Source organism: Schistocerca gregaria, chromosome 2 (genome assembly GCF_023897955.1).
Source record: "Schistocerca gregaria isolate iqSchGreg1 chromosome 2, iqSchGreg1.2, whole genome shotgun sequence".
In the NCBI taxonomy this organism is placed as follows: Eukaryota; Metazoa; Arthropoda; class Insecta; order Orthoptera; family Acrididae; genus Schistocerca; species Schistocerca gregaria.
Window position 1 is genome coordinate 942442525 of NC_064921.1, and position 16142 is coordinate 942458666.

General features: G+C 41.4%; 1 protein-coding gene across 3 annotated transcripts in view; it reads left to right on the forward strand.

Annotated features, from left to right (window-relative positions):
- Positions 1–16142, forward strand: part of LOC126335388 (transport and Golgi organization protein 11) — a 78626-nt gene that overhangs the window by 17785 nt on the left and 44699 nt on the right. The gene's annotated exons all lie outside the window — the stretch shown is intronic.

Genomic DNA, 16142 nt, shown 5'->3' on the forward strand with positions numbered 1-16142 from the left:
ACTTTTTGTTTAACCCATCCACTACCTCACAGAGAAAAGAGAATATAGCATTTTCAGTTGTTGAACGACTTCTATAGCCGAAATGTACATTTGATACAAAATCATGTGATATATAATGATAAATTATCCTTTTCAATAACTTTAGCAAACACTGATGGCATAGAAATAATTCTAAAATTGATTACATTATCCTTTTCTCTCTTTTTATAAAGTGGCTTTACTGCCAAGTATTTTAATGATTCAGGAAACTGACTATTCTTTGTATTTGTATTTATTTATTTATCCTGTGGATCACATATTGTACAAAGTACACATGATATAGGACAAGTCATTTTTCTTAACAAATTTGTAGTTTGGAGAAAAAAAATAGGCAATGGACTGCCATTTAAAAAAAATGTACACAAAATTGTTCATTGATGAATATAGTAACTTCACATACAGAGAATACAAACAATTTACATGGGGAACTAAGAAACATGTAGGCAATGTAGTGCTACTTTAAATTTACACAAATAATCACTGAGATTACAGAATAGTGAAAATGTCAACTGGAAACACAACAGAAGGACAATGTCATTTAAAAACAATATTAAAAATGAAGTTAACATTGAGATTTGACAGACAATTAAGTTTTAATACTAGTAGAATGTGTACTTGTACATTCATAAAGCGAGTTGAAAAATTTTGGGAAGTGAAACTGAAACATAGTTGTTTATAGTAGAAATTAGGTTATTATTTTGCCTACAGAATGTTTTACTCTAATCACAGTATTTTACAAAAGAACTTTATAATTTTTCATTTCCAGGAATTCTTGTACTGAATAGAAACAGTGTTTTTTTCAGAAATAAGCCTTTAGTTTATTTTTAAATATTGAATCTGGAGCAGTTTTTATTTGTTCTGGAATTTTATTGTGTAATACGACACCCAGATGAGTTATATATTTTTGGTATGATGATGTCCTTGAAAAAATTTGATGGATATTAGATTGCCCTCTGGTATAATGAGCGTGTATATCATTGTTTTGGATTAATTTGCCTGTTCTTGAGAGGTATTCCCTGGTGAATAGGATTGTTTCTTGAATGAATAGGGATGGGATGCATAGAAAATTAAGTTTTATAAATTGACATTTACAGGATTCCAGCTTTTTAAGGCCACAGATTATCCTCAGTGCTCTTTTTTGTAGTTTAAATATATTTGTACTGTGAGTTGAATTTCCCCAAAAGATGATTCCATAGTGGAGCAATGAGTGGAACTGCGCATGATATGCTTGCATTAGTGTGGATTTACTTGTAGTAGATTTTAGTATTCTTAGTCCATAGCACAATGATGAGTTTCTTTGATAAGTTGTTTATATGTATGTCCCATTTTAAATTTTGTTGGACCCATAGACCCAAAAATTTTGTTGCATTTACATTTTCAATTTTATCATTATTTAACTTTACTTGGATAGTTTTTTGACTGGATGTGGGAATTAGATGGAAGTTGATACATACAGTTTTCCCACTATTAACAATTAGGCCATTTTTGTTAAACCACTCTAAGTTTTTTCATAGAGTTATCAGATATTGTCTGAAGGGATTCAGGGCTAGATCCAGTCAACACTATGCTTGTATCATCAGCAAACAGGATAGTTTTTTGTGGGCTCATACTTTCAACAAGATCATCTATGTAAATGAGGAAAAGTAATGGCCCTAGAACAGAACCCTGGGGAACACCCTATCTTATTGTTCTTTCCTCCGAGAGGAAAACTGTGTTATTTATTTTATTCTGTACATTAATATCGTATTGAAGTGATACCTTGTGTCTGTTGTTTTGTAGGTAAGAGCATAGCCAGTTGTGAGCCACACCTCTTATTCCTCTTCTTTCCAATTTAGCAAGCAGTATTTTATGATCCAGTACGTCAAAGGCTTTAGAGGTCTAAGAAGATACCTGCAGCTATATTATGTTGGTCAATTGATTTCAGTATGTGGTCCAACAGTTCAAAAATTGCTGTTTGGGTGGATAAAGATTTATTGAAACCATGTTGTTGAATGCTGATAGGTGCGTGGTTTTTTATGAAATTTATAAGCCTGTCATAAAAAAGTTTTTCCAGGATTTTTGAAAAGATGCTTAATATGGATAATGGTCTATAATTGGATACTGAATCAGGGGAACCTTTCTTTAGTAATGGTGAGACTTTAGCTATTTTGAGAGCATCTGGAAAAATGCCAGTTTTTAATAATTGGTTGTAGTTGGTTGATAATGGCTTTACTATATGGGGAGCACACACCTTTAATATGAGGTCAGGTACTTCATCATAGCCACTAGAGATTTTATTGCATAACAATTTTATTATGTTCATAATTTCATCAGGGTTTGTTTCATAAACAAACATTGTAGCATTAGTGCTGTTTGACGTATTGGTGGAATTTAAGAACGATACCTTGCAGTTTGCCTGAATGAGATTTTCCGCTAGTGAGGTGAAATATTCATTGAACTTGTTTACAACTGTGTATGGATATGTGACCTTAGAGTCATTAAGTGTTAGAGAAATCCGCACCTTGTTTTTCCCACCAAACGTTATCTGTCTCATTCAGCCCATGGATCAGGGCGTTCTGGAATGTCCAAAAAAAAGTATTGACGGCGATTGCTACAGTCAATCCTGCATTCCGAAGACAACGAAAGCATTGTAGGAGCTATGAAGAAAGTGACTTTGAAGGACACTGTGTACTGGGTCAGCGAATCTTGGAGTGAAGTAGTCATACACAATTTCTAACTCATGGAGGAAAATTCTACAGGAAAGTATGCCAGACACAGAAACTAAAGATTTAGCAGATGAGGACAATCAACCATTGTGTAATTTAATCAGAAGATTGCAGATTCCCTGGGTGTGAAGAGGCAGAAGAGGTGGAAATAGGCGAGTGGTTAAATTCGGACGAACAGTTGGAAGTGACAGACTCTTCTATAATTGACATGGTTAACATTCCATCGCAGTGAGAGAGTGACGAGGCAGAGGCTGCACTGATGATGTGTCACACCGATGGCTACGCTGCTCTCGAGGCCGCCATAACGCTACGTGGAACAACAGCATGACTCGACACCAACTAACTTTCTGCTCCTGAGACGGTGGCGTGACATTGCCGCGAGGAAACATTGCAGCTTCGCCAAACAAGACACTTCACTACTACTTCTAAATAAATAATTATTGTTGTTCTGCCAATGCAAATCCATGTGTAAATACTTTATTAAAATAAAAGTTCATATTTTGACCTGTATTACTTACAATATCATAATATTTCTTTTTCCCATTTAAATTTCGATAGTCTGAGTTTTCGATAGTTTGAGGTGATTCCAGTCCCATTCACCTCGAACTATGAAGACTCTACTTTATTATTATTATTATTATTATTATTATTATTATTATTATTATTATTTTCTGTTTAAAACTATGACAATTTATTTAATTATATTTTCAGTTTCCTCATATGTTTCACTCAGCAGTCACCACACCCTTTTTTTTTGTTTGAAATACAGCCTTTCTAGTCTTCTAATGACTCAAAGTTAAAAGCTAATATCACACCTGCATAAGCAAACTGGCTGCTTCGTCTAGGTGTTAGTGCTTCCTGGTTTGGATTCCTGGTGACACTTAAAATTTTTCTTCTCTGGAAAGCTCTAGATGGTGATCGGCTCAGCCTTATGAGGCCAAATGAAAAGCATTTAAAGTATAAAAGTAGTGAAATTGATGCAGAAGTTGCCAAGGTAGTGTTATGCCGAAAAGCTGTGCTACACGAAACCATTATTAATTGGTAGCAAAAGTATCAACTGTTACTTTTTCTGACTAGAGAGGGAGATGCTTGATACATTGAGAGACTACTGATCTTTTTCTTTGCAAGATATCAGACAAGTTCTAGGACTTACATGTAGGTGGTACAGTGGCAGTAGTAAGGGAACAATCTTTTGCTAAATTTGATAATTTAAGTAAAGAGAAGGTTGCTGTTCCTTAATTAATGTCAGAAGTTCATCTTTCCTTGTCACCATAATTTTTTAAAATTGTTTCTGACAATTTCTGCATGATAGTCTTGTTATAGTCAAAGAAGTGAATGTGAAATGAATTCTCTATTCATAACAATGAATTGCTGTTTGACGATCTTCGCACAGCTTCAGTTTGTAACATATCCTCACAGTCTAGAGCAAATGAACCAACAGTTTCTCTAAATGAACCACTCGTCACTTTAATTCTGCTTCCTTTTTTCTGCACATAATGAGTCCTTCAGTCTTGCACCTTTTAAATTCTAATTCCATAGATTAAATATGTGTTCACAGTTCCTTTGCTGACCTGAAAGTCTAGTTCTGTGTGACGAAAGCTGTGCAATTTTTACAAAGAGAGTATTTGCTAGTGTAGTTCATAAAATCACAGAAATAGCTATCTAATTACTTATATCACCAATGAAATATTTATTATGTGCATTTTAATTATTCTGTTTTGGGACAGATACTTTCATCCTGTTCTGCTCAGCATTTTATTTTTTATTAACATATCAGGTTCCATAGGACCAAATTGAGGAGCAAATCATGGAACATGTCAGTACATGAAATTACAACATAAAAGTAATAAGAGATAAAAATAAAATGTTTATGAACCCAAAAAAAGTCAATCCATAAGTTTAAGTAAATGCAATTAACAATACAACAAGAAGTGGCTTAATTTTTCAAGGAAACTCTGCAGTTTAGATTTGAAAGCACGTGGATTACTGCTAAGGTTTTTGAATTCGAGGGGGTTAGCTTATTGAAACTGGATGCAGTGGTATACTGCACACCTTTCTGCACAATAGTTACTGAAGACTGATCCAAATCCAGGTTTGATTTCTGCCGAGTATTGACTGAGTGAAAGCTGTTTATTCTTGGGAATATAGAAGAAACTTCCACATGGGAAAAATATATTAAAAACAAAGATTCCAAGACTTACCAAGCGGGAAAGTGCCGGTAGACAGGCACAATAAAATAAAATAAAATAAAATGGCTTGTGTGTGTGCAACAGTTGGTTGCGAAAGCTAGAAATTTTGTGCGTGTGTTTGTGTGTTATTTTATTGTGCCTGTCTACCGGTGCTTTCCCGCTTGGTAAGTCTTGGAATCTTTGTTTTTAATATATTTTTCCCATGTGGAAGTTTCTATTTTATATGTATAAAAGAGAGAGAGAGAGAGAGAGAGAGAGAGAGAGAGAGAGAGAGAGAGGTGGGGGGCAATGTCAAAATACCCAGACTCGTGAACAGGGGTCGACAAGAAGATCATAAACTTACACTACTTATTGCCTGAACCGCCCATTTCTGAACCAAAAATATCCTTTTCAAATGGGAAGAGTTTCTCCTAAAATATAATACTATGTGAGATAAGCAAAGTAGACTAATTTGCATGTCGACCAATCACTCACTTCAGATACCTTTCAAATAGTAAAAATGGCAGCATTAAGTCTCAGAACAAGATCCTGAAAGTGGGCTTTCCATGACAGTTTACATGTAATTTGAACTGTTCAGTTTCACTAATCATATGCCTATTCTGTGAAATAAAAACATCAGGTTTTGTTGGTGTGTGTATGTGTGTTAGAAACTGTAAAAACTGAGTCTTGCTGTGATTTAGTGTTAGTTTATATTCTACAAGCCATGAACTAAACTATCTGAAACCAGGCCAGTGTTACACATCATCCTTTACTACTAAGCTACTGTCATCAGCAGACAAATGTTTTAGAGTTACCCATAATACTAGAGAGCATATCATTAGCTGTTCCCTTTATTCCGTAATGGTCCAACTTCTGGAGCAGTATTTTGTGTTCAACACAATCAAACGCCTTAATTAAATCAAAAAAATATGCCTAGCGTTCGAAACTTTTTGTTTAACCCATCCACTACCTCACAGAGAAAAGAGAATATAGCATTTTCAGTTGTTGAACGACTTCTATAGCCGAAATGTACATTTGATACAAAATCATGTGATATATAATGATAAATTATCCTTTTCAATAACTTTAGCAAACACTGATGGCATAGAAATAATTCTAAAATTGATTACATTATCCTTTTCTCTCTTTTTATAAAGTGGCTTTACTGCCAAGTATTTTAATGATTCAGGAAACTGACTATTCTTTGTATTTGTATTTATTTATTTATCCTGTGGATCACATATTGTACAAAGTACACATGATATAGGACAAGTCATTTTTCTTAACAAATTTGTAGTTTGGAGAAAAAAAATAGGCAATGGACTGCCATTTAAAAAAAATGTACACAAAATTGTTCATTGATGAATATAGTAACTTCACATACAGAGAATACAAACAATTTACATGGGGAACTAAGAAACATGTAGGCAATGTAGTGCTACTTTAAATTTACACAAATAATCACTGAGATTACAGAATAGTGAAAATGTCAACTGGAAACACAACAGAAGGACAATGTCATTTAAAAACAATATTAAAAATGAAGTTAACATTGAGATTTGACAGACAATTAAGTTTTAATACTAGTAGAATGTGTACTTGTACATTCATAAAGCGAGTTGAAAAATTTTGGGAAGTGAAACTGAAACATAGTTGTTTATAGTAGAAATTAGGTTATTATTTTGCCTACAGAATGTTTTACTCTAATCACAGTATTTTACAAAAGAACTTTATAATTTTTCATTTCCAGGAATTCTTGTACTGAATAGAAACAGTGTTTTTTTCAGAAATAAGCCTTTAGTTTATTTTTAAATATTGAATCTGGAGCAGTTTTTATTTGTTCTGGAATTTTATTGTGTAATACGACACCCAGATGAGTTATATATTTTTGGTATGATGATGTCCTTGAAAAAATTTGATGGATATTAGATTGCCCTCTGGTATAATGAGCGTGTATATCATTGTTTTGGATTAATTTGCCTGTTCTTGAGAGGTATTCCCTGGTGAATAGGATTGTTTCTTGAATGAATAGGGATGGGATGCATAGAAAATTAAGTTTTATAAATTGACATTTACAGGATTCCAGCTTTTTAAGGCCACAGATTATCCTCAGTGCTCTTTTTTGTAGTTTAAATATATTTGTACTGTGAGTTGAATTTCCCCAAAAGATGATTCCATAGTGGAGCAATGAGTGGAACTGCGCATGATATGCTTGCATTAGTGTGGATTTACTTGTAGTAGATTTTAGTATTCTTAGTCCATAGCACAATGATGAGTTTCTTTGATAAGTTGTTTATATGTATGTCCCATTTTAAATTTTGTTGGACCCATAGACCCAAAAATTTTGTTGCATTTACATTTTCAATTTTATCATTATTTAACTTTACTTGGATAGTTTTTTGACTGGATGTGGGAATTAGATGGAAGTTGATACATACAGTTTTCCCACTATTAACAATTAGGCCATTTTTGTTAAACCACTCTAAGTTTTTTCATAGAGTTATCAGATATTGTCTGAAGGGATTCAGGGCTAGATCCAGTCAACACTATGCTTGTATCATCAGCAAACAGGATAGTTTTTTGTGGGCTCATACTTTCAACAAGATCATCTATGTAAATGAGGAAAAGTAATGGCCCTAGAACAGAACCCTGGGGAACACCCTATCTTATTGTTCTTTCCTCCGAGAGGAAAACTGTGTTATTTATTTTATTCTGTACATTAATATCGTATTGAAGTGATACCTTGTGTCTGTTGTTTTGTAGGTAAGAGCATAGCCAGTTGTGAGCCACACCTCTTATTCCTCTTCTTTCCAATTTAGCAAGCAGTATTTTATGATCCAGTACGTCAAAGGCTTTAGAGGTCTAAGAAGATACCTGCAGCTATATTATGTTGGTCAATTGATTTCAGTATGTGGTCCAACAGTTCAAAAATTGCTGTTTGGGTGGATAAAGATTTATTGAAACCATGTTGTTGAATGCTGATAGGTGCGTGGTTTTTTATGAAATTTATAAGCCTGTCATAAAAAAGTTTTTCCAGGATTTTTGAAAAGATGCTTAATATGGATAATGGTCTATAATTGGATACTGAATCAGGGGAACCTTTCTTTAGTAATGGTGAGACTTTAGCTATTTTGAGAGCATCTGGAAAAATGCCAGTTTTTAATAATTGGTTGTAGTTGGTTGATAATGGCTTTACTATATGGGGAGCACACACCTTTAATATGAGGTCAGGTACTTCATCATAGCCACTAGAGATTTTATTGCATAACAATTTTATTATGTTCATAATTTCATCAGGGTTTGTTTCATAAACAAACATTGTAGCATTAGTGCTGTTTGACGTATTGGTGGAATTTAAGAACGATACCTTGCAGTTTGCCTGAATGAGATTTTCCGCTAGTGAGGTGAAATATTCATTGAACTTGTTTACAACTGTGTATGGATATGTGACCTTAGAGTCATTAAGTGTTAGAGAAATGTTTTCCTTTTTAGGTGTTGAACTACAAGTTTCTTTATTAATAACTTTCCACATAGCTTTCATTTTGTTTGAAGAGTTTCTTATGAAATTGTCATTCCATAAAAGTTTTGCCTGTCTAATCACTCTAAGATAAGTTTTTTGTAGGCTTTACAATAGTCAGAAAATTCTTCAGTGACTATGTATTTTTTGGAGCAATATTGGAGAAATCTGTTTCTTACACTAGAAATTTTGATTCCTTTTGTTACCCACGACTTTCTATTTTGATTGCTTGAAGTTTTTGTTTCAAAAGGAAATGCTGTATTAAAGTAATAAAGGAAGGTGTTATGGAAGCCTAAGAACATATTATCAACAGTTGTTTGCATGTAAACACTGTCCCAATTTTCCTTAGCTAATAGGAAGTTAAAGATCCTAATATTGCCATTTGAAAAGTTTCTTCTTTGAAATACTTTTTTGGGGCTGATTTTACTATTTTCCATGTCAACACTCAGTAGCTGAGCATCATGGTCACTGTATCCCATGCTCAGTACTTCGCCAGTGAATTTGTAACAAGTATCAGTTATGAAGATTTGATCAATTATTGAATCAGTATGCTCTGTTGATCTTTTTTGATAAATCAATGTTAAAATTGCCACAAAGTATTATTCTCATATTTAATGAGCTGACACGATTCAGCAGAACTTCTAATTTGGTCATAAAATTTGGAATATTACTACTTCGTGCTCTGGTGCTCTTAAAGGGAAAATTACAAATAGGACTAAATACCGGGATAACATGTGCAGCACAGTACTTAAGTATTGTGCTAGGCACTCCATCATATCCATTAGAGTCCTTAGTCTTCAGTGACTTTTTTATTGACTCAATCTCCCCCTTGTCTGTATCACAGAGGAATATTTCAGACATCGATCTCGGAAAGTCATTTGCCAAGAAAGTAATATGATTCCCTGTAGAAATTAAATTTGTATTTAATTCACCAGCAATGCTCAGAAAATTATTGTTAAATACTGCACATATATCTGATTTATCAGTAACAGAAATATTTTTACTACGAACTGACTTCATATTCCAGAATGAGACTTCATATTGTCGACCTTGTGCTGCTGACCAGACACTTCCTCCACAACTGACCAAATGATTTTAATTTTATCCTGTGGATTAGCTATTCTGTTTGCATACTACACACTTTAGCCTACCTAATAACATTTTCAAGCACCTTACAATACTGTTTTGGTCTCATAAACTGACATACGGCCGGGAGAGCGGTGCGCTGACCACGTGCCCCTTCATATTTGCTTCCAGTGACTCCTGTGGGCCTCCCTGCGGGTTCGGGGGTAAGAATAGGCCAACGGTATTCCTGCCTGTCGTAAGAGGCAACTAAAAGGAGTCTCAACCTTTTCGGCCTTATATGATGGTCCCGTCTCGGGTTTGACCTCCATCTTTCTAAATTGTTCTGAAGAGCGAGCCACTTGGGGAAGGGCGCCTTACATGGTGCACTGTATCTGTCGTGCATTGAGACCTTTAGCCGGCTTTCTCGACATTGCAATGGTGTTCCGCTCGTTTTCCATCTCTTGGGCGAGGATATGTCCCTGGGTGCGATTACCACGCTGCACTGTGCAGTGTTGCTTTTCGCTGCGATGACGACGACCTTATACATTTTTGCACCTAAGATCCAGCACGGTAGCCAGTCCGTTGTGGTGGGGCCGCCATGTACCCTGTTGGTTGTAGCCCCCTGACAACACAGGGATCGCTGCACTGATACCTGCGCCATTTACTCCCCATGTATGCCAAGGAGAAGATGCCCATCTCCCTGGGGCATCAGGACTCCCGGCAATGGCCATCCTGCCAGGTGGCTCTTGGTGTGGCTGGGTGGCGCCCATGGGTAGGACCCTTGGTCGGAGTAGGTGGCATCAGGGCGGATGTCTCGCAATGAAGCGTGGTACATAATCTCTTGCTGGTGGCCAGCCACCAGCAGTCTCTAAGCGTTCAAGGGCTCATTTTAAAGCTAACGTTTATGACCCTAAATCGTTCCCATCCCTGGCCACACCATGGGAAGACCGAAAGGCAATGAATGATAGTGACACGTATTCATCCAGGTATCTCGTCTGTTCCAGAGCTGATGGGGAATCCTTTGTATCCATGAAGCCTCAGTTCTTTGTAGAGCATTTGGAGGACAAGTTTGGAGAGGTGGAGGGCTTGTCTAAAATGAGCTCTGGGTCAGTTTTGATAAAAACAGCATCCTCCGCCCAGTCACGCAGGTTGCTTGCTTGTGACAAGTTGGGGGATGTTAACGTTACCATCACACCACGTAAGAGTTTAAACATGGTCCAGGGTGTTATTTTCCATAGGGACCTACTTCTGCAGTCTGATGACGAGCTGCGCGCCAACTTAGAGCGTAGAGGTGTTCATTTCGTCCGGCGCGTTCATTGGGGTCCGAGGGACAATCAGGTTGCTACCGGTGCCTTCATCTTGGCCTTCGAGGGTGATACATTACCGGAGAAGGTCAAGGTGATGGTCTACCGTTGTGACGTCAAGCCCTATATCCCTCCCCTGATGCGGTGCTTTAAGTGCTGGAAGTTCGGCCATATGTCTTCCCGCTGTACTTCCAGCCTCACATGTCGAGATTGCGGACGCCCATCTCATCCCGATACTCCATGTGCTCCGCCTCCCATCTGTGTCAACTGTGGAGAGCCTCATTCACCTTGCTCGCCAGACTGCAGGATCTTACAGAAAGAACGCAAAATCATGGAATATAAGACCCTGGACCGACTGACTTACACTGAGGCTAAGCGGAAATTTGAATGGCTACATCCCATGTGCATGATGTCGTCTTATGCCTCCACTGTCACTCCTACTCCAGCTCCTTTAGCTGCACCACAGACAGTCAGCTCTCAGTGCCAGAGGACCTCACCTGCCCCCTTGACGATGGGGGCCCCTTCTCTTGCTGTTGCTCCCACACCATCTACCTTGGGAGCAGCACCCACTAAACCACCGGGGACACCAGTCCCCATTTCTAAGCCGGAGAAGCGTAAGTCTTCTTCGGCTTCTCTGGCTCGGAAGGGATCCCTTGGGTCACTCCCTTCCCAAGTTCCTACCAGCGGCACAGCAGACACCAACCAGTGGCTGAAGAAGCCACAGGTCGCTGGTCGTCGAGCTTCGCGATCATCTTCGGTTCCGGAGACTGACTCCAATAAGCCCTATCAGCAATGGCAACCAAAGGAACAGCGAGACAAAACGACACTGAAGCCCCGTAAGACCAAGGCACCTGCGATGGCTCCTACTCCACCACTACCTACAAGCTCTGCGTCTGAGGATGAGGTGGAGATTCTTGCGTCCGCTGAGGACCTCGCTCTCGCCGGTCCCTCAGACGTAATGGATAGCATTTGCACGGGTGCTCCATTGGAGGCAGCAGGTGACCCAGCGGCATAATCTGCCTTCCCAGTCCCGTAACGCTTTTCTCAGCCATGGACAACACCATCCTCCAGTGGAACTGCAGCAGTTTCTTCCACCATCTAGCTGAGATCCGCCAACTTATCAGCCTTCACCCTTTCCTCTGCATTGCTCTGCAGGAAACTTGGTTTCCGGCAATGCGAACCCCCGCCCTCCGTGGCTATCCGAGTTATTATAAGAACCAAGCAGTTTATGAAAGGGTGTCTGGTGGCGTCTGCATATATGTCCTGAACTCTCTTCACAGCGAGACTGTCCCTCTCCAAACACCTTTAGAGGCTGTCGCTGTTCGGGTGTGGACGCCACAGGCTGTGACCGTCTGCAGTCTTTACCTTCCACCGGATGGTGATATCGCGCAGCATGTCCTGGCTGCTCTGATAGCCCAATTGCCGCCACCTTTCTTATTACTGGGCGACTTTAACGCCCTTAACCATCTGTGGGGTGGGTCAGTGGCAACAGGTCGAGGCGCCATCGTTGAGCATTTATTGGCGCAGCTCAATCTCTCGATATTAAATGGTGGTGCCTTCACACACTTCAGTGTGGCGCATGGCACGTACTCCGTCATTGACCTTTCCATCTGTAGCCCTAGCCTTTTACCGTCTGTCCAATGGAGAGTGCATGACGACCTGTGTGGTAGTGACCACTTTCCGATCTTTCTGTCACTGCCACAGCGTCAGTCTTCTGGGCGCCCTAGCAGATGGGCTCTGAATGAGGCTGACTGGGACTTTTTCTCCTTCACTGCCACTATTGAGCCTCTCTCTAATGATGACATTGATGCAGTGGTTCAATCGGTCACCACCGGAATCGTTACTGCTGCCGAATCTGCCATTCCCCGTTTTCCTGGGTCCCCTCGGCGGCGGACTGTGCCTTGATGGTCGCCTGAGATCGCTGAAGCGATTAAAGCTCGCCGGCGGGCGCTCCAGCATCACAATCGACATCCGTCAATTGAACACCTTATCGCCTTCAAACGGCTGCGTGCGCGAGCCCGCCGCATTATCCGCCAACGCAAGCAGGAGTGCTGGGAGCGGTATGGGTCCACCATTGGCCTCCATGTCACTCCATTGCAGATCTGGGCCAAGATTCGACGCCTCTATGGCTATCAGACTCCTGTCAGCGTCCCTGCGCTCTCACTGAATGGAGCAGTTTGTACTGACTCCGACGTCATTGCAAACCGCTTGGTAGAGCACTTTGCCCTGAATTCCGCTTCTGCCAATTACCCCTTGGGCTTCCGCTCCGTTAAAGAGCGGGTAGAACATCGCAGTCTTTCTTTTCGCACCCATCATCCTGAATTGTACAATGTTCCATTCAGTCAGTGGGAATTTCGCAGTGCCCTCGCCGCTTGTCCTGATACCGCTCCTGGGCCAGATAGCATCCGCTCTCAGATGCTGAAACACCTTTCAGTGAACTGCCAGCGATGCCTCCTCGACCTTAACAACCGCATTTGGGTCGAGGGTGAGTTTCCGTCGCAACGGCGGGAAAGTCTTGTTGTCCCCATTCTGAAACTGGGGAAGAACCGTTTAGAGGTGGACAGCTACCGTCCCATTAGCCTCACCAACGTTCTTTCCAAGTTGCTTGAACGGATGGTGAGCCGGCACTTGAATTGGGTACTGGAGTCTCGGGGCCTTCTGGCTCCGTCTCAGGGTGGGTTCCGTAAAGGCTGCTCCTCCGCCGACGATCTGGTGAGCCTGGAGTCAGCCATCCGTACTGCCTTTGCCCGCCGTCAGCATCTGGTCGCTGTCTTTTTCGACATGCGGAAGGCGTATGATATGACATGGCGTTATCACATCCTTTCTACACTTCATGGATGGGATCTTCGGGGCCCTCTGCCGATCTATATCCGCAATTTTCTGTCGTATCGTACCTTCCGCGTGCACGTCACGGCCTCATATAGTTCCTCCCAAGTCCAGGAGAACGGTGTGCCGCAGGGTTCTGTTCTAAATGTCTGTCTGTGTTTTTAATAGCCGCTTCCCTTTATGCCGACGACTTCTACCTTTACTACAGCTCTATTGGCATTGCAGCTGCTGAACGTCAGCTACAGGGTGCAATCCGCAAAGCACAGTCTTGGGCTGTAGTGCATGGTTTTCAGTTTTCGGCAGCCATACCTGCGTTATGCATTTCTGCCGGCGACACACTGTTCACCCGGAGCTGCGGCTTTATCTCGACGGCGAGCTTCTTACAGTGGTGGAGTCGCATAGGTTTTTGGGGGTGGTTTTTGATGCCTGGTTGACTTGGCTGCCTCATATTCGGCAGCTTAAACAGGTGTGTTGGCGGCATGTAAATGCTCTGCGATGCCTGAGCCACACCAGGTGGGGCGCCGACCGATCAACTCTCCTACAGCTTTACCAGGCGTTAATCTAGTCCCATCTGGACTACGGGAGTCTGGCTTATGGCTCAGCATCCCCATCTGCGTTGCGGGTGCTGGACCCAATCCTCCACAGCGGGATACGTCTTGCCACTGGTGCCTTCCGAACTAGCCCTGTGGACAGCATACTTGTGGAGGCAGGTGTCCCTCCACTGCGGTTACGACGCCAACAATTATTGGCTGCTTATGCTGCCCATGTTTTTAGCTTGCCTGGGCATCCAAATTATCGTGTCCTGTTCCCGCAGTCAGTCGTTCATCTGCCAGAATGTCGGCCCCGGTCGGGTTGTCCTATCGCCGTACATGTCAAACAGCTTTTATACGGGCTTGGGTGTTTCCTTGTTCCACTTCCTTTCCAGGCCCCTCTGTGTACACCCCCGTGGTGTGTGCCTTGCCCTTGCCTTCGGCTCGACTCAGTCCCTCCGAGGCCTTCCGACGCCGCTTTTATTCCATCCTGGCCACGTATCAGGGTTCTGGCGTTGTCTACACCGACGGTTCAATGGTTGCTGGTCATGTCGGTTATGCACTAACTCTAGGGGACCATTCTGATCAACGTTCGTTGCCGGCTGGCTGCAGTGTTTAAACTGCTGAACTGGTCGCCATCTTTCGTGCCCTAGCGTATATCCCCTCCTGCTCAGGTGAGTCCTTAGTTATCTGTAGCGATTCCCTGAGCGGTTTACGAGCTCTCGACCAGTGTTTCCCTCGTTCTCGTCTGGTGATGGCTATCCAGGAGTCCCTGCATACTCTTGCGCGTTGCGGCCGCTCTGTGGTCTTCGTGTGGACCCCAGGCCATGTTGGGATACCTGGCAATGAGAATGTTGACCGCCTGGCGAAAGAGGCCACCAGTTCACCATCTCTGGACATTGGCCTCCCGGAGACAGATTTGTGAGCGTTCCTACGCAGCAAAATTCTGGACCTTTGGGACACTGAATGGCGCGCCCTGCCTTCACGAAACAAACTTCGGGCCATCAAGGAGGCTACCGATGTGTGGCGCTCCTCCTTGCGGGCCTCTCGCGAGGAGTCTGTTGTCCTCTGACGGCTGTGCGTTGGGCACACATGGCTGACGCACGGCCACCTATGGCAACGTGAGGACCCACCTTTATGTCGCTGCGGCTCTGTTTTGACAGTGGTCCACATTTTATTGGACTGTCCACTTTTAGCTGTGCTCAGGCAGTCGTTCGCACTGCCTGACACACTCCCTGCGCTTTTAACAGATGACTCTGCTACGGCTGAATTAGTTTTACGTTTTATTCAGTAAGGGGGTTTTTATCGTTTAATCTGAGTGTTTCTGTTTCATTTTATTGTATTGTGTTGATTCTGGCCATTGGCCTACGATTTTAAACTGAGTTTTTAATGTGTTCTCGGTGGTTGGCTTTTCCTTTTTTATCCCTATGGTCTGCCAACCACCGCCACACGCTGTGTGGTGTTACTTTGTTTTGTATGTTCTTTGTCTGAGTATTTCTTGTCCTGTGTCGTCTGCTGTCTTTCCTGTTGGTCGTTTTTCTTCTCTTTAGGAGTTTTTTTTTGGAACAAGGGACCGATGACCATAGTAGTCTGGTCCCTTTAATCCTACAAACCAACCGACTCCTGTGGGCTGAGGAAGACATAGCGGTCAGTCAGTACCGTTGGGCCCCTTTCGGACGGAGTTTAATTTTTAGTTTTACAGTGCTGTTTGTAATGAGCTACTGTAGCTTGATTGTGTCTACTTGTAACATATTGATATAATTCCTGCTTTGTTCTACATGATATCCTTATCCCACTGGTCAGCATTGTGTCCTTCCTTCCATAATTTCAACACCATTGACTTGCGAAACTATTGCTTGTCAACATTTGCTTGCACTGCGTAGCCTTCTGTCTAGGCATTAGTTGGGGTGATCTAATATATATTATTAGGAAGAAAGACCTCTTGTTGTGAAATAGTTAATTTCATGACCAGTTTCGACAGTAACTAG